Source organism: Bombina bombina, chromosome 6, assembly GCF_027579735.1.
Source record: "Bombina bombina isolate aBomBom1 chromosome 6, aBomBom1.pri, whole genome shotgun sequence".
NCBI lineage: Eukaryota > Metazoa > Chordata > Amphibia > Anura > Bombinatoridae > Bombina > Bombina bombina.
Window position 1 is genome coordinate 351,009,360 of NC_069504.1, and position 25,495 is coordinate 351,034,854.

The window sequence follows — 25,495 nt, forward strand, 5'->3', positions numbered from 1 at the left end:
AATCTTTTTCATGTCTCCCTCTTGAAACCATTGGTTTGTAATCAGTTTACTACTGTGTTGCCTTGTCCCCGTCCTATCTCTGCTGTCAACCATGAAGAATATGAGGTCAGCAGCATTATTGTCTTTTGTATGTCCAGGGGCCACATACAATATTTGGTTCACTGGAGGGGCTACAGTCCGGAGGAGCGTTCATGGGTTCCCCCCTCTGATGTTCATGCTCCCGCCCTCCTCCGTGCATTCCATACCTGTTTCCCCAAAAAGGCTTTTGTCCTCATGAGGGGGAGGGGTCGTTGAGGGGAGGGTAGTGTCAGGGTTTTTTCCCTGCCTTGTTTGCCATGTGCTGCTGGCAGCCATTTTACTCACCTCTCTTGCTGAGTCTGGTTCAGAGTGTGTGATGCTGTTCATTTCCTGCACGCCCTCTTATGGCCAGACTGGTGTACATCATCCGTGTGAGACAGGTTGCAGTCTCAGAATTGTGACGTAATTCCTTATTATTTAAAGGGCCTCGGTTCAGTATGCTTTGCCCTTGCGTTGTCTCAGACCTGTTTGTGAGTTCCATTTCCTGTGTATTACCTGGCTGTCTGACGTCCCTCCTGGTTCCTGATCCCTGGCTTGTTCCTGACTCTGCTGTTCTCTTTGTTCCTGATTCCAGTGCGTCTGACTATTCGCTTTGGCTCCTGACTCGGCTTGTCTGACTACCAGCTCTGGCTTTGACTCCTGGCTTGTTGTTTGTCTTGTGGACTATTTATAATTTTTTTATATTAATAAAGGTATGATTATTTTTGCACTTCTCATTTCAGTTTGATTCCTGGCACCCTGACAAACATCTATTTTACATTTAAAAAAACAAAGTTCCCCCTAACAGTAAACCCCCCCCACCCACCAAACCCCCCAAAATAAAAAAACATTACATTAAAAATCCTAAACTACCCATTACCCCTAAAGGGGCATTTGTACGGGCATTGCCCTTAAAAGGGCATTCAGCTCTTTTACAAGTGCCCATTAAATCCCTAATCTAAAAAATAAAAAAAAATAAAAAATGAAAAAAAATCATCAGTCTAACACCCAGATCGGTACTCACGGATCCTGAAGTCTGGCGGTGAAGTCTTCTTCCAAGCGACGACATCTTCTTCCATCGCGGCAACCTCTTCTATCTTTATCCAGGACCACGGAACTGAAGACCGGCGACCGCGGAACTGAAGACCAGGCAACCGCATAGAGCGTGGAGGATCCTCTTCATACAATCACCACCATTCACTGAATATTGAATGCAATTTTCGCGCTTAACCCCTTTGTGACCAGACCACTTTTCTATTTGTTGACCGTCTGGGACCAGGGCTATTTTTAAATTTCTGTGGTGTTTGTGTTTAGATTTAATTTTCCTCTTATTCATTTGCTGTACCCACACATATTATATACCTTTTTTCTTGCCATTTAATGGACTTTCTAAAGATACCATTATTTTCATCATATCTTATAATTTACTATAACATTTTTTATAAAATATGCTGAAAATTTTTAAAAAAACACACTTTTTCTAATTTTGACCCCCAAAATATCTTACGCATCTACAACCACCAAAAAACACCTATGCCAAATAGTTTCTAAATTTTGTCCTGAGTTTAGAAATACCCAATGTTTACATGTTGTTTGCTTTTTTTGCAAGTTATAGGGCAATAAGTACAAGTAGCACTTTTCTATTTCCAAATAAAAGAGTGGTGATTTTTGACTAAATAGCAATTTAAGAATGCATTTACTGAGAACGTTAAGGGTTACTGCCAAATAACACCCCAATATGTCTTCAGCAACATCTCCTGAGTACCGTGATACCAGCCATGTGTTGGTGTGTTGAGTTCTCTGGGGGCTAAAAGGCCTTATTTTTAGGGGGCGCATTCCAGTTTTCCAACTTGGAATTTAATCATCTGTCATCATGCACCCATGTCTTTTTTGGGACATTTCTGAAGCTGGCCAATGTAATTTACCCCCATCAAGCCATATATTTTTGAAAAGTAGACACCCTAGGGTATTTGAAATTCTGGTATTGTACACTTTCTATGCACTAATTCAACCACCAGTCTTTGTCAAACTTTTGGGTAGTGATTTTTGTGTGTTATTATTCACACACATTGTACTTTAGGTATGGATTCTCAGTTCCTGTTATGTGTTACTGACAAAAACACCTCAATGTGTGTTCAACAACATCTCCTAAGTACAGTGATACCACCCATCAATAGGTTTGTTGGGTTCTCCGGGGACTAAAAGGCCTTATTTCTAGGAGGCGCATTCCAGTTTTCCAACTTGAAATTTTCACATCCCATGCACCCATGTCCTATTTGGGACATTTCTGAAGCTGGCCAATGTAATTCACCCCCATCAAACCATACATGTTGATGGGTAGACACCCTAGGGTATTTGAAATGCTGGTATTTTAACAGTTTCCATGCACTAATTCAACCATCTGTCTTTGTCAAACTTTTGGGGAGTATTTTGTTTTTGTGTTATTTTTCACACACATTGTACTTTAGGCATGGATTCTCAGTTCCTGTTATGTGTTACTGCCAAAAAACACCTCAATATGTGTTCAACAACATCTCCTGAGTACAGTGATTCCATCCATGTATAGGTGTGTCGGGTTCTCTGGGGGCTAAAAGGCCTTATATCTAGGGGGGGTGTTCCAGTTTTTCAACTTGGTATTTTCACATCCCATGCACCCATGTCCTATTTGGGACTGAAGCCGGCCAATGTAATTTACCCCCATTGAACCACATATTTTTGAAAAGTAGACACCCTAGGGTATTTGAAATGCTGGTATTTTAACACTTTCCATGCACTTATTCAACCACCAGTCTTTGTCAAACTATTGGGCTGTCATTTTTTTGTGTTATTTTTCTTACACATTGTATTTTAGGCATGGATTCTCAGCTCCTGCTATGTGTTACTGCCAAAGAAGACCCCAATATGTGTTCACCAACATCTCCTGAGTACAGTGATACCCCCTATGCATAGGTTTGTTGGCTTGTTTGGGGGTGCAATGCCAAACGTCTGACATGTGTTTGTGATTTTTTTTTCACATTCAACATCTTCTTTGCCTATTGTCTTTTTGGGGGCCTTTTTACATACCCCAATTTATTTGCTTGCCATGAATGTGCATATATTTGAAAAGTTGACACCCCAAGGTATTGTATATGGAGTGCTTTGATGCCTTTGATGCAACCGTTTTAGCCAAAACAATTGGAGAAAGTGTTTGGTGATAATTTTTAAATTTTAATTTTTTCACACACATTGCTTTTTGACTATGATTTAGGAGAGCTTGTTGTAAGTTATTGCAAGAAAACACTACAGGTTGTTTACTGCTGCAAGATCTCCTGAGTACACCTATACCCCCATGCATAGGTTTGCTAGGATTTTGGGAAGGTTCAGTTACAATTGTATGACTTGTAATTTGAGTTGAAAGTGAGAGTATTTCTTCTGATAGGCCTATCTTTAGTTTGGGTCCTATTGCATACCCCAGTTTTATTTATTGCCATGAAAGTGTATATATTTGAAACGTTGACATCCCAAAGTATTGTATATGGAGTGCTTTGATGCAACCGTTTTAGCTAAAAAAATTGGAGAAAATGTATGGTGGTAATTTTTCAATTTTCATTTTTATACACACATTGCTTTTTGACTATGATTTAGGAGAGCTTGTTGTAAGTTATTGCAAGAAAATACTCAAGGTTGTTTACTGCTGCAAGACCTCCTGAGTACACCTATACCCCCATGCATAGGTATTTACCAGGATTTTGGGAAGGTTCAGTTACAATTGTATGACTTGTAATTTGAGTTAAAGTGAGAGTATTTCTTCTGATAGGCCTATCTTTAGTTTGGGGCCTATTGCATATCCCAGTTTTATTTATTGCCATGAAAGTGTATATATTTGAAACGTTGACACCCCAAGGTATTGTATATGGAGTGCTTTGATGCCTTTGATGCAACCATTTTAGCCAAATAAATTGGAGAAACTGTATGGTGGCCAATATTAAATTTTCATTTTTACACACACATTGCTTTTTGACTATAATTTAGGAGAGCTTGTTGTAAGTTATTGCAAGAAAACACTACAGGTTGTTTTCTGCAAGATCCCCTGAGTACACCCATGCCCCCCATGCATAGGTTTGACAGGGGGTTTGGTAAAATACAGCACCAATTTTAGAACTTATAAAAAAATAGAACAGTGAAATGTAAAACTCTGGCACAGTAAAAGTAAAAAACAAAAACAAACAAACTCAGTAACAGTAAACATAACCAACCCTCCCCTACAAAAAAAAAACACAACGGCAAATGTAATTTTTTTATTTTTTTTTAACCAGTGTGTGATACTGCTTGAAGCAGTCCCCAATACAGAGTCCAGGCTGTCCAGGGCAATCAGAACAGTAAAAGGTGGTGTCCCTTCTCTGCCCCCTCTTGGTACAGACACTGCATTTTTTTTTAAGGTTCTGCTTTGCGGCAGTAGGGGGGATTTGAAAAATAAAATTAGTAGCCCTAACTCTGCTCTCTCTCATCACATCCCGGGGAGCAGGTGCATCTTGGTACAAAATCCCTGAAATGATCTGGAGTTAAAACTGTAAAAAAGTCTGTTTCATTCCGGGGTTTGCTTTTTTGAACAACAAAAAAGCATTGTGGGTTGCAATCTGCATTAAGTAAATTGCAACCTTTTTCTACCAGGCCGTTATCCTCTGCATAACCCATATGCCGGTTATAAGCCTTGATACACACTGGCTTCTTTATGCTCTCAGCTCTGCCATGTACAGAGACCTCCACAGTCCTCTCATTGTGGATGGTGGTAAGAAGGTACACATCCTTCTTGTCTCTGTACTTAAGTGCCAACAGCTCCACTAGGCGCAGAGCGGAGGTCTCCCACCTTTGTAGCCGGGTGCGTGCAAGTTGTCCTGGGAAACCTGCGCAGTTCTTTTTAATTGTACCGCAAGCTACTGTATCAAAGCAATACAGTAGCTTGAACAAAAGGACACGTATAAAAATGATCTAAATACAAGTGGTACCCTTTGTTCATTGGGGTAATATCAGGTCCCAGACAATCTTGCCAGTGGTTCCCATATGTTCTGGGCAACCTGGAGGGTCAAGGTGGCTATCCTTTCCCTCATACTAAATTAGTTTGGGCGACAATTCCCCAATACATCTTTGCCCAGAAACACCCCCATAAACTGTTGGGGGCTAAATTCTGCCACATCCACATTTATGCCAGCATTTGCTGTGAAGGGTGGGATATCTGGCCTCTGGAGATGAGGCATTACCCACCCTTCAGCAGCAATGGCAGCTGGAGCAACACGTTTCCTTCTGGCAGAGAGGCTAGCAGGGAGGTAGCAGCCACAGATACATCACTATCAGTTGAGACTGTATCTAATGATGTATCTGAGCATATGGCATGGTCAAAATTGGGGTCTGAGTCCGACATAGAGGCATCTGACTCTGAGGCAAGGATGGCATATGCCTCCTCAGCATTATATGTTCTCTATGACGTGATTTATTTTTATCTGTCACAAAGAAATAAAATTACTAGAAAAAAATCAACATAAAATTTAAATTTAAATTTACTAAATTGCTCTGAAAAGAGCCTTTGGGTCTCACAAAAAAATACTAAAAAAAAAAGAACCCCTAAAAAAATGCACAGAGCAAAAAAGTGCTTTTGTGCAAGAGTCAGTGATTTATAGTGATCACTGGCAAGCTAGGTGTTAATTACTAAAAAAAATCAGCACAAAAGTTAAATTTAAATGAACTAAATGGCTCTGAAAAGAGCCTTTGGGTCTCACAAAAAAATACTAAAAAAAAATAACCCCTAATAAAATGCACAGAGCAAAAGAGTGCTTGAACCTTTGGGTCTCACAATTTTTATACTAATATAACTAACTAGATCTCTCTCTCTCCAACAAAAACGCAAGTGAGGAGAGGGAGGGAGATCCACACTGATCAGTGTCAATATTAACTAATATTAACATGATCAGACAAATGGGATATTTTATTATTATAAATTATAGAGCAAGCTCAGATTGGAAGGCTAGGGATACCCCCAGAAGCCCCATGATGCACTGGGCATCACCATCTTTGAAGCCACAAGGGGGAGGGGGGATATATGGGGCTATTTTGTTAAAAATACATATTTTTTTATTATTTTTTTTTATATGTTATTTTACTTTACTAAGACCCACCAAGGCACTTAGCACACTTATAGGACATCAGAAGCCTGCCTAATGGGTTCTGATGCTCTGCCTGACTGCTGGGCTCCACGTGGAGTCAAAACGGAAGTGATCACTCCGTGGGAACGATCAAGATGGAGCCCAGCAGTCAGGAACAGTATTGCAGGATGCCTCAACATCGAGGCATCACTGCAATACTGTTTGAGCGGCTTCCTGCGCTTAGATTACCCTCTCCCTGCATATATTATGTTATATGTGTTCCGTAGTGTAGTGGTCCCACCCGTTCCCGCCCTTGTGCGTGCTCCCACCCCGCTCCTGTGCGCGCCTCCGCCCCGTGCACCCGATCCTACCCCCCTCTGGCGTATATCCGCCAGCGATGAGCCGCCCAGCCGCCTCCCTGCAATTGCTCCCACCAACGATTGGCATTGGTGTGTAAAAAAGGTATTGCAGTGATGCCTCAATATTGAGGCATCACTGCAATACCTTGAAAGCGGCTGGAAGCGATCACGATCGCTTCCACCACTTGAAACCCCAGAGAACGTGCCAGGAACGTCCTTGGTAGTTAAGGGTATTTTTTTGTAGGATGTTCCTGGCAAGTCCTCGTTCGTGAAGGGGTTAAATATGGCGTACCTTGCATTCCTATTGGCTTTTTTGAATCTTCGTATTCAAATCAGCCAATAGGATGAGAGCTACTGAAATCCTATTGGCTGTTACTGTTAGGGGGAATTTTTTTTTTAAAGGTAAAAGAGCTGTTTAACTTAGGGCAATACCCTACAAAAAGCCCTTTTAAGGGCTATTGGTAGTTTAGGGGGTGTTTTTATTTTGGGGGGCTTTTTATTTTCATAGGGATTAGGTTTATTTTTTTTTATTGTTGATAATTTGGTTTATTATTTTCTGTAATGTTAGACTTTTTTATTTTTGTAATTATTTGATTAATTTAATCTTAGTACTGTTAGGATTTTATATTTTATTTGTAATTTAGTATTTTATGTAATTTGGGGTTAATATAGGGGGTGTTAGGTTAGAGGGTTTAGTAATTTAATAAGTTATTTGCGTTGTGGGGGGTTGGCAGTTTTGGAGTTAATAGATTAATTAGGTTTATTGTGATGTGGGGGTTTGGTGGTTTAGGGGTTAATAAGTTAATAAGTTACTTTGCGATGTGTGGATTTGGCAGTTTAGGGGTTAATAAGTTAATTACTTACTTTGCAATGTGGGGTTTTGCCGGTTTAGGGGTTAATACATTTATTAGGTAGTTTGTGATGTTGGGGTTGATGGATTTAGGTGTTAATATTTTTATTAGGTAGATTGCGATGTGGGTGAATGGCGCATTATGGGTTAATACATTTATTAGGTAGATCGCATGTGGGTGAATGGCAGATTAGGGGTTAATACATTTATTAGGTAGATCGCAATGTGGGTGAATGGCAGATTAGGGGTTAATAGTTTAATTAGGCATATTGCATTGTGGGGTTTGTCAGTTTAGGGGTCAATACTTTAATTAATAGTTGCAATGTGGGAGGATTGCGGATATAGGAGATTTTATCTGTTGGGTTTATTTTTGTGAGACAGGTTAGACTTTTACTGGAAAATTTACCTTTTTTTTTTTTAATGTGCCGACAGTTTCTAAGGTGCCGTAAGTCACTGGCAACTCCAGGAAATTTGTATTTACACACATAAAATAGAAGAGAGGGGCGCCTCGTGTAGAATCACCAAACCAAAAAAGCCAAAGCTTATGCACTTGAGCCAAATTGGTACTCACATTTAAAATAAGCACCCCAATGTGCTAATGGAAGCAGACTTACATAATATGGTGTGTCAGTACACCCACTCCAGGATATCCCCGCCAGGTGTGTCTGTAATGGAGAGTCAAGACAACAAAGGAAACCACATGTGCAGATCAACCAAATAGATGGAACAATGGAGATAATTATGCCAAATGGGTACTCACAATGTCCAATAGCACACCTATATACTGGTAGATGCAGACTGATAATTTTAGATTCGGGCATATCAGCTCACCCACTCCAGGTGTTGCCAATGATATGGTCCAAACAACAGGAAAAATACACACACATTCCAATATTGGGCAATGAGAGGTAAGGTAAGAACCACTATACTTGTGTTATAGTAAAATAAATTTTTATTAAAAAAAATAAAAACCTGAAAACAAGAATTGAAATTTAAAAATTAAAATATTAAAAGAAAATAATAACAACAAGTAGTGGTCAAGGGGGTAATCCCTTCTAATGCAACGTGTTTCTTGGCACTGAAGGGCCGTTTTCTCAGGCATTTCTGGACATCGCTAGTTTATCCATCTTACGGCACTTTATGAGCTGGCGGCAGGGTTTATGTGATTCCCTAATGTGCAAGGTAAAATTACGGGCGGCGCGGGTTTCAGCAGTTGTGCTGATGCCTGTGCCGCATATGTAATCTCGCCCTACATTTTCACTTTCAACTTGTAATAACAGCACAAATATGAGAGGGCTATTGATTTACATTGAGCACAGTTAGCGCACAAGAGCAATACAAATTTATAGCTCCACTTGTAATCTAGGTCAATGTATTTATTTATGTTTAAAAAGTACAGTAAAAAGTCATCTGGAACATTCACACTAAGGGGATAATGTGAGATCTTTATATATTGTATTGAACTTTTTGACTACATCCCTATTTAATGTACATTTAATATCAAATTAAATTGTTATTTTACTGTTTTATATTATGCAGTTGTGTATGTTCTGTAATAATGAATAGGGAGAGACTGGAAATATGAGGGGGGTCAATGATAATGAAACATACCCCAGTTTGCAAGCTAACCTGAGGTATGTGCACCTGTGCAACCTACTGCTGGGAGTGTCTGTTACCTTAAAGCAAGTGGTTAAAAAGAAGAACAATGGAGCCTTTTGGCTGTTCACAGTGAGCTTTGGAATAAAATGACTGAACCGGCACTATCATGTCTATGAATACCCACATATAATTCATACCATAATAGATGTGGAGGAGAGAATTCCCTGAAGCAGTTTTTACAGCCGTTTCAAACACTTTCACCCATCAATCATGTTTTTAATCAGTGGCTCCAAAGAAAGGCTATGTCACCACATTAGCATTAGGAAAATTCACCTGTCTGTGAAAAAATACCCATGAAATAGTCAGACTGAGTTTCCTTCAGTCATACTTATGTCATCTAAATAAAACATGCTTATAAAAAATGCCAGTTTCTCCTCAAATTTATGAGCTGGCAAGAGACAGGGGAAATCACTAAAGTAATATGTAATAACAGTCTGAGGAAAGTAAATTGTTAGCGACAAAGGGCTAGATTCACAAATGTTCTGTCCAGCCTCTCCAGTTCCTCAAGTCTCATTTCTTTTGTAAATATTCCCCATAGTAATATAGGAATTAGTGAGCATAAATAGACTGTTAGTGATATCAGATAAATCTTTGGGGTCTTAAAGCCCATTCCAGTTTTTCCCAGCATGCCCAGTCTCTCCAAAATCACTAGTTCCTATATTATTCTAGGCAACTGGTCCATATTCATCACTCCAATCTGTGCAGAATCTGCTGCATAGAATAACATAGGGACAAGTGATGCAAGAGACGTTGGGGAAACTGGTGATGACTATTGAGTGACTTTTACCCAGATATTAACGATACACGTGTACATGAGCTAACAGCATATCTAATTTATCTGATCTCATTCCTAATTTCTATATTTTTATATAGAGCCAGTTCACTAACAGGTGTGTGAGCTTTAGTGAACTGGTTCCATAGAAAAACATAGGAATTAGAGAGTCTGTACTGATCAGTAATTTCAGTCAGAATATGAAAACTAATATAACTATATATTTACTTGATAAATCACCAAACCCTCTATATTATATTACGGTATGGTTTTGTATCACGCTTTAAATACTGACTATGCAAAAACTCTATTTTATAAGCTGTTATATATGTTCTATGGATATTGTTTAAAATGGGAAGATACCCTTATGTTGTCATATACTAAATATAAATGCTATGTAATACTGAAACAAGGGAAAATGACAGCATACGCTTTCTGCATTTATTATTGCACAAGCAGTTCTGGTGATTGATCGGACTGATGTCCGCAGCCTCAGAGGCAGCGGACGAGTTAAGAAGCAGCGGTCTTAAGACCGCTGCTTCCTATCTCCTGTTTCCGGCGAGCCTGAAGACTCGCACGGAAACAGATGCATTGGGGCCGATTTACTGCTTGGTAAATCGACCCCAAAGTGTTAGAGAGATAATACAAATGCACCTGGACCTTTTTGTTATCACACTGCCTCTTATTTGTATATTTTGTATATATTTACTACATTCTACTACATATGTATAAATAATTAAAGGTCCTTAAAAAAAAAAAAAACAGTATTTTTCTATTGTAAAATTGAGAGGTTTCAACAGCTTCTAACTACCAATTCAGAAATGATCATACTGACAGCCTAGTTGGGCTATATTTCAGGAGATAATGATGCTGTTTGGGGCTTTAGAAAGAATGAATAATCCTAAATTGTGTAGCTGAAGGTGTATTCTACTCTAATAGAATGGGCTCAGTCAATAAAAAATGACTCCTAAAAATTGTGTGGTGCCTCAGTACAAACCTGATGAGCCGTTTGGGAGTCACAGAATCAACATCCGGGATTACATAAATGAGCAGGGTAACTTTGAAAACATCACATGTCAAACAGAAGCATTCAACTCTCACAAAGATCCACAGCTGTTTAAGGGAAAGATCTATTAGTTAGAAAATTGTTGTTATTGATTGAGTTAGAGTTGTAACACCAAGTTGACCTCAAAACAGCGTTTGAAATTTCAGAATCACATGGCCTATACTTTTAACTGACATATCTGCAAGGATCGCATAATAACTTCTAACAAATACATTTACTGCAAGTTGGTATTAAATAGCCACTTTTTCACACTTATTTAAAGGGACATGAAAATCAAAATTAAACTTTCCTAATTCAGATAGAGCATGCAAATTTAAGAGACTTTCCAGTTGGTGGCTACATATATATGCCTGTTGTCAGCTCACCAGATGTGTTTAACTAGTTCCCAGTAATGCACTGCAGCTCTAGAGCTGACTTTAACTAAGTGTTTAATCCCTTTGCAGGAGTTAAACACATAGGGGTCGACCGCTGCTTCTTAACTCGTCCTCCATCTCTGAGGTGGCGGACAGCAATCAGCCTGATCGAATACGATCGGGTTGATAGACAGCCCCTGCTAGCGACCGATTGGCCGCAAATCTGCAGGAGATGGTATTGCACCAGCAGTTCACAAGAACTGCTGGTGCAATGATAAATGCAGACAGCATATGCTGTCGGCATTTATCGATGTGCGGCGGACATGATTCGCTATATCGGTTCATGTCTGTCCGCACCATGATAAATTTACCCCATAGGCCTAGATTACGAGTTTTGTGTTACGGTGCGGTATGACTATTACTGCTGAGAAATTGGCCATTGCACTGGAATGGGCGGTAACGCAATTACAACATATTACAAATCGTGGCGGTATAGCTATAATGCAAGCATTTTAGCCTGTAATGCAACGTCCATTCCGCAATAAAAAAAATAAAGTATGATTGCAGGATTTTCCATAGCATCGTATTACAGGTTGTGCGGTCCGGCTAAAATGCTGGCATACAGCCTATACCGACACGAGCCATTCCGCCATCTGAGACCAGTAGTTATGGATTTTGCAAACCAAAAATGTTTCACAAAACTCATAACTAAAATGTACACTAACACTCATAAACTACCTATTAACCCGTAAACCACCAGCCTCCTGCATCGCAAATACTATATTACACCTATTAACCCCTAATCTGTCGCCCACCCACATCACAACTATTAAATAAACCTATTAACCCCTAATCTGCCACCCACCCACATCACCGACACTAAATACATTTATTAACCCCTAATTGGCTGCCCCAACATCGCCGACACCTAAATAAAGTGATTAACCCCTAATCCTCCGCTCCCCAACTGACATTAAATCCACCAGCCCCCCACATTGCAAATAATAAATAAACCTAGTAAATCCCTAAAGCTCCAGACCCCCACATTGCAAAACACTAAATTAAACTATTAACCCCTAAACCTAACACCCCCTAACTTTAAATGAAAAATTACAATATAACTATCTTAAAATAAATAAAAACTTTCCTGTGAAATAAAAAAACCTAACTTTAAACTATAAATTAACCTAACATTACTATTATAATAAAATAAAATAAAACTACCAATTAAAAAACCTAAATTACACATTTAAAAAAACTAATACAAAAAAAATTAAAACCTCACTTACTTAAGCTCACTTACCTACAGCGCTGGTATTACAGGTTTTTCTAAACCCAGCGTTAAAAGACAAGAAGTGAGCGTAGAGCAAAATTGTGCTCCATACCGCACTCCAATACCAGCGCTGCTTAAGTCAGCGGTGAGCTGCTTGTACAGGCTCGTGCACGATTTCCCCATAGACATCAATGGGAAGAGCCGGCTGAAAAAGTCTAACACCTGCCAAAAAGCAGCGTAAAGCTCAGTGACGCAGTCCCATTGATTCCTATGGGGAAACACATTTTATGTTTACACCTAACACCCTAACATGAACCCCGAGTCTAAATACCCCTAATCTTACACTTATTAACCCCTAATCTGCCGCCCCCGACATCGCCGGCACCTACATTATATTTATTAACCCCTAATCTGCCGCTCCGGACATCGCCCACACCTACATTATACTTATTAACCCCTAATCTGCCGCCCGACATCGTCAACACCTACATTATATTTATTAACCCCTAATCTGCCGCTCCGGACATCGCCAACACCTACATTATACTTATTAACCCCTAATCTGCTGCCCCCAACATCGCCAACACCTACATTATATTTATTAACCCCTAATCTCCCGCCCCCAATGTCGCTGCAACCTACCTACACTTATTAACCCCTAATCTGCCGCCCCCAACGTCACCTCCACTATAATAAACATATTAACCCTAAACCGCCGCACCCCTGCATCGCCAACACTAGTTAAATATTATTAACCCCTAATCTGCCGTCCCTAACATCGCTGCCACTATATTCAATTTATTAACCCCTAAACCTAAGTCTAACCCTAACCCTAACACCCCCTAACAAATATAATTAAAACAAATCAAATTAAACCTACTATTAATAACTAAATAATTCCTATTTAAAACTAAATACTTACCTATAAAATAAACCCTAAGCTAGCTACAATATAACTAATAGTTACATTGTATCTATCTTAGGGTTTATTTTTATTTTACAGGCAAGTTTGTATTTATTTTAACTAGGTAAAATAGTTACTAAATAGTTATTAACTATTTAATAACTACCTAGCTAAAATAAATACAAATTGACCTGTAAAATAAAACCTAACCTTTCTTACACTAACACCTAACCTTAAACTACAATTAAAGAAATTCCCTAAATTAAATACAATTAACTAAATGCAATACAATTAGTTAAATTACAAAAACAAACAAACACTAAATTACAGAAAATAAAAAACAAGTTACAAGATATTTAAACTAATTACACCTAATCTAATAGCCCTATCAAAATAAAAAAGCCCACCCAAAATAAAAAAAACCCTAGCCTAAACTAAACTACCAATAGCCCTTAAAAGGGCCTTTTGCAGGGCATTGCACCCAAATAAATAAGCTCTTTTACCTGTAAAAAAAAAAATACTAGCAACTCCCCCAACAGTAAAACCCACCACCCACACAACCAACCCCCCAAATAAAACTCTAACTAAAAAAACCTATGCTTCCCATTGCCCTGAAAAGGGCATTTGGATGGGCATTGCCCTTAAAAGGGCATTTAGCTCTATTGCAGCCCAAACCCCTAATCTAAAAATAACACCCACCCAATACACCCTTAAAAAATCCTAACACTAACCCCCGAAGATCCACTTACAGTTTTGAAGAGCCGACATCCATCAGCCAATAGAATGCAAGCTCAATCCTATTGGCTGATTGGAACAACCAATAGGATTGAAGTTCAATTCTATTGGCTGATTGCATCATCCAATAGGATTTTTTCAACTTTAATTCCGATTGGCTGATAAAATTCTATCAGCCAATCGGAATCTAAGGGACCCCATCTTGGATAACATCATTTAAAGGAACTTTCATTCCAGAAGAAGCCGTCGATTGAAGAGGATCCTCCGCGCCGGATGTCTTGAAGATGGAGCCGCTCCGGAAGGATGAAGATAGAAGATGCCGTCTGGGTGAAGACTTTGGCCCGTCTGGAGGACCACTTCTGCTGGCTTTATTGAGGACATCTTGCCGCTTGGATGAAGACTTCTCCCGGCTTCGTTGAGGATGGATGTCGGCTCTTCAAAACTGTAAGTGGATCTTCAGGGGTTAGTGTTAGGATTTTTTAAGGGTGTATTGGGTGGGTTTTATTTTTAGATTAGGGGGTTGGGCTGCAATAGAGCTAAATGCCCTTTTAAGGGCAATGCCCATCCAAATACCCTTTTCAGGGCAATGGGGAGCTTAGGTTTTTTTAGTTAGAGTTTTATTTGGGGGGTTGGTTGTGTGGGTGGTGGGTTTTACTGTTGGGGGGGTTATTTGTATTTTTTTTACAGGTAAAATAGCTGATTTCTTTGGGGCAATGCCCCGCAAAAGGCCCTTTTAAGGGCTATTGGTAGTTTAGTTTAGGCTAGGGTTTTTTTTTATTTTGGGTGGGCTTTTTTATTTTGATAGGGCTATTAGATTAGGTGTAATTAGTTTAAAGATCTTGTAATTTGTTTTTTATTTTCTGTAATTTAGTGTTTGTTTTTTTGTAATTTAGCTAATTGTATTGAATTTAATTAATTGTATTTAATTTAGGGAATTTATTTAATTGTAGGGTTAGGTGTTAGTGTAAGACATGTTAGGTTTTATTTTACAGGTCAATTTGTATTTATTTTAGCTAGTTAGTTATTAAATAGTTAATAACTATTTAGTAACTATTCTACCTAGTTAAAATAAATGCAAACTTGCCTGTAAAATAAAAATAAACCCTAAGATATATACAATGTAACTATTAGTTATATTGTAGCTAGCTTATGGTTTATTTTATAAGTAAGTATTTAGTTTTAAATAGGAATTATTTAGGTAATGATAGTAATTTTTATTTATATTTATTTTAATTATATTTAAGTTAGGGGGTGTTAGGGTTAGACTTAGATTTAGGGGTTAATAAATTTAATATAGTGGCGGCGACATTGGGGGCAGCAGATTAGGGGTTAATAAATGTAGGTATGTGGCGGCGATGTTAGGAACAGCAGATTAGGGGTTAATAATATTTAACTAATGTTTGCGATGCGGGAGTGAGGTGGTTTAGGGGTTAATATGTTTATTATAGTGGCGGCGATGTCTGGAGCGGCAGATTAGGGGTTAATAATTTAATTTTAGTGTTTGTGATGCGGGAGGGCCTCGGTATAGGGGTTAATAGGTAGTTTATGGGTGTTAGTGTACCTTTTAGCACTTTAGTTATGAGTTTTATGCTATGGCTTCGTAGTGTAAAACTCATAACTACTGACTTTAGAATGCGTTATGAATCTTGACGGTATAGGGTGTACGGCTCACTTTTTGGCCTCCCAGGACAAGCTTGCAATACCGGCGCTATGAAAGTCCCATTGAAAATAGACTATACGCAAATTGCGTAAGTTGATTTGCGGTTAGGCCAAATAAGTGTGCGGTGCCCCTAAATCTGCAAGACTCGTAATAGCAGCGGTAGTAAAAAAAGCAGCGTTATGAGCCTTAACGCTGATTTTTTACTCATAACGCAAAACTCGTAATCTAGCCGTATGATTACAAAAAATAACAAACGAAATTATCAAAAATAAAAACAATTATACCTAATCTAATAGCCCTATAAAAATAAAAAAGCCCTCCAAAATAAAAACACCCCCTAGCCTACAATAAACTACCGCTAGCCCTTAAAAGGGCCTTTTGTAAGGGCATTGCCCTAAGTTAAACAACTCTTTTACCTAGAAAAAAATACAAAGTCTCCCCAACAGTAAAACCTCCCACCCAACCAACCCCCCCAAAATAAAAAAAGTCTAAAAAAAAACCTAACCTACCCATTGCCCCTAAAGGGGCATTTGTATGGGATTTGCCCTTAAGGGCATTCAGCTCTTTTACTGCCCTTAAAAGGGCATTCAGCTCTTTTACAAGCCCAAAGCCCTAATCTTAAAAATGAACCGACCTCAAAAAAAAAAAAAAAAAAAAAAGTAACACTAACCACAGAATATCTACTCACGATTTCTGAAGTCCAGACATCCATCTCCATCCAGGCGGTGAGAAGTCTTCATCCAGGCGGCGAGAAGTCTTTCTCCAGGCGGCAACATGTTTATCCATCGCAGGGGCGTCTTCTATCTTCATCCCGGCGGGCAGAGTGAGCTATGCAGGACAGGCGATGACATCCTGCACGGAGGGTCCTCTTCATACGATCACCGCCGTACACTGAAGTTGAATGCAAGGTACCCGTTTAAAAATGTCGTACCTTGGATTCCTATTGGCTAATTTGATTCTTCAAATTCAAATCAGCCAATAGGATGAGAGCTACTGAAATCCTATTGGCTGTTCAAATCAGCCGATAGGATTTCTATAGCTCTCATCCTATTGGCTGATTTTAATGCCTTTTTAAGGGCAATGCCCATACAAATGCTCCTTTAGGATCAATGGGTAGCTTAGTTTTTTTTTAGACTTAGGTTTTTTTTATTTTTGGGGGGTTGGTTGGGTGGTGGGTTTTACTGTTGGGGGGACTTTGTAATTTTTTTTGTATGTAGAAGAGCTGTTTAACTTAGGGCAATGCCCTACAAAAAGCCCTTTTAAGAGCTATTGGTAGTTTATTGTAGGTTAGGGGGTGTTTTTATTTGGGGGGGGGGTTATTTTTATATGGCTATTAGATTAGGTGTAATTGTTTTTATTTTTGATAATTTCGTTTATTATTTTTGTAATCTTACAGTTTTTTATTTTTCGTATTTTTAGTGTTTATTATTTTTTGTAATGTTAGAGTTTTTTTTTTTTCGTAGTATTAGATTTATTTAAATTTGAAATTTAGGTTTTTTATTTTTTCGTAGTGTTAGGTTTTTTAAATTTGCAATTTAGGAATTTTAATTGGTAGTTTTTTTATTTTATTAGTATAGTTATGTTAGGTTAATTTATAGTTTAAATTTAGTTTTTTTTATTTCACAGGTAAGTTTTTATTTATTTTAAGATAGTTATATTGTAACTTTTCATTTAAAGTTAGGGTGGTGTTTTGCGATGTGGGTGGCCGGTAGTTTAGGGGTTAATAGGTTTTGTTTATTAGTTACAATGTGGGGGGGCTGCGGTTTAGGGGTTAATAGGTTTAGTTTATTAGTTACAATGTGGGGGGGGGCTGGCGGTTTAGGGGTTAATAGGTTTATTTTGTGTCAGCGATGTCAGGGGAGCGGCGAATTAGGGCTTAATAACTTCATTTAGGTGTCAGCGATGTCGGGAGTGGCGGATTAGGGGTTAATAACTTTTATTAGTGTCTGAGATGTCAGGGAGCGGTGGATTAGGGGTTCATAGCTTTTATTATTTTCAGCAATGTCGGGGAGCGGCAGATTAGTGGTGTTTAGACTAGGGGGTTATGTTTAAACGTAATTTTCTTTCCCCTATAGACTTCAATGAGGTTGCGTTACGGCGATTTGCCATTCCGCGATCGCAGGTGTTAGTTTTTTTCTAACACTCTCTCCCCATTGATGTCTATGGGGGAAAGTGTGCATGAGCATGTAAACTCACCCCTTGGTTTTTGAGCGGTATGGAGCTTAACGCACCATGACGCACAGCACAATGAGGTTTTCAGTAACTCATAATGGCAGCGCTATGGAAAAAGCTGTTTTTATTGCGTTCTTTACGCACCCTGTTTAGTGAAAAACTCATAATCTAGGTGATTGTTATTCACAAGAAATAGTGCAATTATAAACCATTCATATTCCAGTGCCAGTCTATTCTAACATAACATTGATCTAGAGTTAATAAAAAAAACCTTTGTAAAACTTATATCTCATTTTGCTCTTGAAAATTGCGGAATTCATAACGATTTGTAACTGCCTCTCATAACAGCGAATTATGCTCCATTATCATAAATGAAACCACAATTTTCTTGCAGCCATTCACTCACCCATGCATAGAATGAATTATACTGTCAATAATACTGGCACCACAAAAGTGCCTTTAAAGCATTACTTAACAAACAAAACGAAATTAAAGCTATACGTATAAAACAGTGCACTGTAAAATATGCACAGCACAAAACGAGGAAAAAGTTAAAGAGATATAAAAAAAAATAAAAAAATAAGACAACCTTGTTGCCAACTTTGAAAAAGTGGGACTTTTTAATACTGTTTGTTGAGTCGAGGTTCCAGTGACAAATCTAGTCCACACCTCAAGAACGCCCCAGTTTTAGTTAAAAATCTGAACCACACCTTGAGATTGCCCCGGAACACTGTAGAATGCCCATGCTCAGACCCTCATTACTGCCTGTGAGTTTGTTGAGGCAAATTTTGTTTCATCCAATGAGACTATTTTACAATTATAAAATAGACATGCAAATATTTAACAATTATATTCACTTACCTTACCCCATTTTGCAAACATGTTTCATAAGTGTTGTGGTTGTAATTATTGTTTTTAGTGTTGCTAGAGATTCACATTTGATGTGCCAGAAATCCTGTATTGGACCACTTAACACAACAATATTTGTTAATTGCAAAGAATTCCCACTGCTAATAGGCTGGAAAAGATAGGTGAAGAGAGCATCAATCAAATGTTAACATGACTTTGACTTAAACATTAAAAAAAACAATAACCTGTTAGTATAACAAGAGTTTATGAATCTAGCCCTTTAATGTAATTTGATTGACAGATAAAGATTTGAATATAGGTTATGAAATCAGAGACACACAATTTGTACTTTTACTAAAGGGAGACTAGAGTGAAGCACTATGGGAAGTTGGGGGATCTCAGTACTGTTAATACAGAGGCAGGGGGCCATAATTAGCAATAGCCACATATCTGTAACACTTCTGCAATCAAAACTTCTCACAGTGAATTTCTAGACGAGGTTTTTGGGTGTTGCTTTATGTTGAAGAGATTTACTTTAGAACTATGTTAAAGGAAGACATGTTGAATCACTTTGAAAGTAATGCAGCATATTTTTTAAAAGCTGACTAGAAAATTTCACATGAACATCTTGATATAAAAAAGGAAGATATATTACCTCAAAATATCCTCAGTAGCCATATCCCACAGTAGAGGGAATGGGACTTTAATGTTTGAACTGACAATGTTGATAAGGCTGTTTATATTTTTCACCATGCAAATGTAAAATGAGTATGTGAAGGATAATTGCTCACAGAGCACTTAGAAACCTACAAAGCTTTGGCTTGCAAAAAGATATTGGTTAATTGAATATTAATTTCAAGGAGTCTCATATTAAAGTTAAAATACATCCTTTTATTGGTGCAATATTAAAAAAGTCACTCACTGTAATCTTAACAATGCTAAACCCCAGGTGAAGCACACTTCTGACGCGTTTCGCGATATAGTTTTCTCAAACACTCCTACTTTATTCACACGAACAATCTACATTTAAACTCTTCCGCCATGCTGTGTCTCCCTATAATGGATGTAACGTATCAGAGTCCAGGGCCAATAGGCCCTCAACCAGTTACACAAGACCAGCCTACCATACTAGGTTTTGATACAAAGTATTGTTTCCTTAGAATGCATTACATATTTTTCCTGTGGCTCAACCCAAATTAATCTAATAGTAAATACTCAATCTCCGATACCTCACAACTTACACTGTAACAAGTTAAATAGAAACAAATATTAGCGTGGACACAGATATACTCAAAACATAAAAATGGCATAATACTATTTACAAATTAAAATCAACAGCGGTTTATGTTACAAAAAAAAGAGTATTGTTCCTGTCATATAGATCCTAAAACAGGGAAACATTTGGGTCTTTGCAACATCAGTTATGTAATGCATATTTTAGCTTTGAAATAAATCAATATCTGTAACGTAATATACCTTTCAGGTTCATTAACAACCTATCCCTTTAACTGTCATGCTTTATATTCTCACCACTCCTACCTTCAGGTGCTTAGTAATTTGTTGAGCAGGCCTGAGTGTACAGATCTGCAGTTCTCAGCTTATACAAGCTAAAATCTCCAGCGTTTATCACTGCTTATATAGTGATTTCTGGACTATCTGAAACCAGGATTTCTTCCAGCATAATCTGCTTCTCTACAGTCCCTTTTCATTGTACTTGGATTACAAAGTTATACCAGAAGATTGGGTTTTATTCCTTTCTGAAATAATTCATTCCGGAGTGTTGCCGTGACTAGCTGCCACCCCTACATAGTCTGTATCACTATCGCAGCTGAAGCGGTCCCTGTCTGGGATTTCCCACACAGCTATTCTACCTCAGATTCTCTCTGGTGAGATTTTATCTTCATCCGTATAGCCGTAAAGTCTATCCTACCTGCTCTAGACTTTCCTTTGCACCGAAGCTCAACGGATCGGCAAGTTCATTATACTGGAGATTACTCCGCCCCCTCTGTGACATCACAGCACTCCGCTTCAGTAATCCAGCTAACGGAGAGACTAAGCACACTTGTGCCTTTCGTTTGATACTGACTGTAAGCCTCTGCAGCCTGGATACAATCCTCAGGGTACAAGGACAAGAGCTCACCTACCTTTAAAATATAAAGACATTTGTTAACCCCTAACACATAAGGAATCACTGACTACCTGCAAGTCCAAATCCACTGCAGTTAAAACTACCTTGTGGTTTCTACTAGTTCAGCTTGGATCTTTTGTGAAGTGAAGTTGCAACATTGTTTCTCTTTTTTTGTAACTCTGTTTCCTACTCTGTAAACTAGTGAGAATAAGATGTCTATTTCCTATTAATCTCTCAAAACATCTTGATATTAGGCGTTTGGGTTTTGTTTCAATTGCTCTGCAGTTGTGATCCTCACTAGAAAGAATTCATAACAATATCCCAACGAGTTTTTATATTAAATCCAATAGACTTCCCTGTATAATAATTTGCCAAATCTATTACCTCCTCTTTTGCTACCTTGAATGTAATTTTGCTTGTACCTCCAACATATTATCATCCATTCTACCTTGTGCCAAATGTTGGGCAAAATGCCTCGCAATAGGTGGATCTGCTTTTTGATCATTAATGAGTTACCTAATTCAATCTTTCAGCATTCTGCTAGAACACCCTACATACTGCTTATCCTATATCTTGCAAGTAATAAGATAGACAATATACTATGATGTGCAATCAAGTCTACAATTTATACCAAAATTAACACCTGTTTGACAAGATGTGAAGGTTAAGGTGTTGTCCTGAAGGTAGGACTTATGTGAAAAGATTCTTGCAAATGTATTTTGGGTCATTCCAAGCTCTGCAATCATTTGCCCATCTCAAACCATCCATTTTTCTAGAACAATCCTCAACACTGGAGATGTGTAATTGACCATCATACAGAATGTGAGATAGCAGTGCTTGTTTTACATGACCATCCATATTGGTAATTTCTCAAAACAAATGTTACAGTACTGTATGGTCTGTGGTGTAACAGCTCTTAGACATGCCTAACGTATTTACACTGGAAGGGAAATAGCGAGAAAACTGGGACAATTACAAAACAGCGTACAAAACCATAGGTAAAAGCACTGAAGTTAAAATACTTATTGTATCTATCACTGTAGATAAAATTACATGCAGTTGCTATGGTTTTTTCACTTCTGTTCATCATAAACATACTCATTTTAGTGTCACTTGCCCGATCATTAAGTGTTTGTATCAATGAGCTCTCAGGATGCATTATGGGAACAGAAGGAATAAGTAGGATTTAGTGTAATCTATAATTAAAATAATAGAGCAACACAATAAAGGATTTCAGTTCATCCCAAAGCGACTCTTTAAGGTGATGGGAAACAGGAACCTATTTTAAGATATCTTAGACAATCTAAGCATAAATGCCTTGTCTCTGTTTCACTTTTTAGTTTCTTGTTTCCTTCAATAAGCAAAAGCATACAAAACAAAGCCTTTATTTTATGTTACGTTTAACCTCTTGGCTAAAAGAGAAGGTTGTAATGCATTGCTATGCAATTATTTGCAACTGACTGTCAGCAAAAAGAAAAAAAAAGTATGACTCGTAGGTTTTAGAACACTCATAATACAAAAAAGCTTTATTTTTTTTTAAAAAATAGTGTTAAATATTTAAATGTCAGTTTAACATTAAGGGGGCGTTTTATCAAGTGTTTGGTGGACATGATCCGTTGTAGCGATCATGTCCGCCAGACATAGATAAATGCCAACAGCATACGCTGTCGGCATTTATCTTTGCTGCTTTTGTAATGCCGCCCCCTGCAGGTTTGCGGCCAATCGGCCGCTAGCAGGGGGTGTCAATCAACCCGATCGTATGAGATCAGGCGTATTGATGTCCGTGGCCTCAGAGGCAGCGGATGAGTTAAGGAGTAGCGGTCTTAAGACTGCAGCTTCTTAACTCCTGTTTCTGGCAAGTCTGAAGGCTCGCGCGGAAATGGGTATACGGCCCCATTCGGGCCGTGATAAATCGGACCCTATAACTATATTCACCAGGGGTCAAGTCCTAAAAAAAAGTGTGGGAACTCACCACGCAAGGAGCTGTCACTCAAACAGGGTCTTTGGTGCAGTAGCAAAAGGGCAGTACATTAGGGTTAGGAGGAATTCAAAGGGGTCACTTTTGTAACTAATTACAGCCAACAGTTTGAGTCGATCTGTAAGATTGTAAAGAAACATCTTCCCCTACTGGCGGCAGATGAAGATCCAGCCAATGTTATAACAAAGGGTTGCAGATTCTCTAACAGGAAAGCAAAGACTATAGGAAACATTGTATCTCCTACGGAACTTCCAAACAAGTTAACCCACACAGGGTCATGGCTAGCTCACAAAGGGGTATATAGATGCAGTAATCGAACCTGCAAAGCCTGTGAACATCTTACACCAGGGAAAGAGTTCAGAAGTGAAGTGATGGGTAGAACATTTGAACATAGGGAGGTTCTTAACTGTAGATCTTACAATGTGGTTTATTTGTTGACGTATCCATGGTCATGTACAATATACAGGCCTGACCACACGAGAAGTCAGGGAAAGAATATGTGAACATATAACAAATATAAAGGCAGGGAAACTTACCACACCCCTAGTTCAACATTTCAAGCATAAACACTCGAGTTCCCCAGAAACAATGAGATGGACACTGATAGAAAAGGTTAGATCGAAAACCAGAGGTGGGGATTTGGAATATGCCCTCTCAAAGAGGGAAGTCTTTTGGATTTTCAAGTTAGGCACTAGGATGCCCCAGGGACTAAACTCTGAGTTTGATTTAGTGAATTTTTGGTATTAAATCATGGGTCGCATACAGATCAGTATTCCTCAAATTAACATTTTTGGGCTTTTTATGAGACTATAGGATATATTTATTATAGTGCGGACGGACATGATACGATGTAGCGTATCATGTCCGCCGCACATCGATAAATGCTGACAGCATACACTGTCAGCATTTATCATTGCACCAGAAGTTCTTGTGAACTGCTGGTGCAATACTGCCCCCTGCAGATTTGCGGCCAATCAGCCGCTAGCAAGGGGGTGTCAATCAACCCGATCGTATTCGATCAGGTTGATTTCTGTCTGCCGCCACAGAGCAGGCGAACAAGTTATGGAGCACCGGTCTTTAGAAACAAGGGGCATCAAGCTCCATACAGAGCTTGATAAATTGACCCCTATGCCATTAGCCAGATTGACACTATTTAGAGTCTTAATCAGAATGTCCCCAATAAAGTGACATAACACTCTGACATACCTTAAATAAATATATCTATATATATTTTGATCTTGTCCAAATGTTCTGAATGATATGCACACACGACAAATTGCAGGAAACACATTTAGGGAATATCATATACAGGGAGTGCAGAATTATTAGGCAAGTTGTATTTTTGAGGATTAATTTTATTATTGAACAACAACCATGTTCTCAATGAACCCAAAAAACTCATTAATATCAAAGCTGAATATTTTTGGAAGTAGTTTTTAGTTTGTTTTTAGTTTTAGCTATTTTAGGGGGATATCTGTGTGCGCAGGTGACTATTACTGTGCATAACTATTAGGCAACTTAACAAAAAACAAATATATACCCATTTCAATTATTTATTTTTACCAGTGAAACCAATATAACATCTCAACATTCACAAATATACATTTCTGACATTCAAAAACAAAACAAAAACAAATCAGTGACCAATATAGCCACCTTTCTTTGCAAGGACACTCAAAAGCCTGCCATCCATGGATTCTGTCAGTGTTTTGATCTGTTCACCATCAACATTGCGTGCAGCAACAACCACAGCCTCCCAGACACTGTTCAGAGAGGTGTACTGTTTTCCCTCCTTGTAAATCTCACATTTGATGATGGACCACAGGTTCTCAATGGGGTTCAGATCAGGTGAACAAGGAGGCCATGTCATTAGATTTTCTTCTTTTATACCCTTTCTTGCCAGCCACGCTGTGGAGTACTTGGACGCGTGTGATGGAGCATTGTCCTGCATGAAAATCATGTTATTCTTGAAGGATGCAGACTTCTTCCTGTACCACTGCTTGAAGAAGGTGTCTTCCAGAAACTGGCAGTAGGACTGGGAGTTGAGCTTGACTCCATCCTCAACCCGAAAAGGCCCCACAAGCTCATCTTTGATGATACCAGCCCAAACCAGTACTCCACCTCCACCTTGCTGGCGTCTGAGTCGGACTGGAGCTCTCTGCCCTTTACCAATCCAGCCACGGGCCCATCCATCTGGCCCATCAAGATTCACTCTCATTTCATCAGTCCATAAAACCTTAGAAAAATCAGTCTTGAGATATTTCTTGGCCCAGTCTTGACGTTTCAGCTTGTGTGTCTTGTTCAGTGGTGGTCGTCTTTCAGCCTTTCATATCTTGGCCATGTCTCTGAGTATTGCACACCTTGTGCTTTTGGGCACTCCAGTGATGTTGCAGCTCTGAAATATGGCCAAACTGGTGGCAAGTGGCATCTTGGCAGCTGCACGCTTGACTTTTCTCAGTTCATGGGCAGTTATTTTGCGCCTTGGTTTTTCCACACGCTTCTTGCGACCCTGTTGACTATTTTGAATGAAACGCTTGATTGTTCGATGATCACGCTTCAGAAGC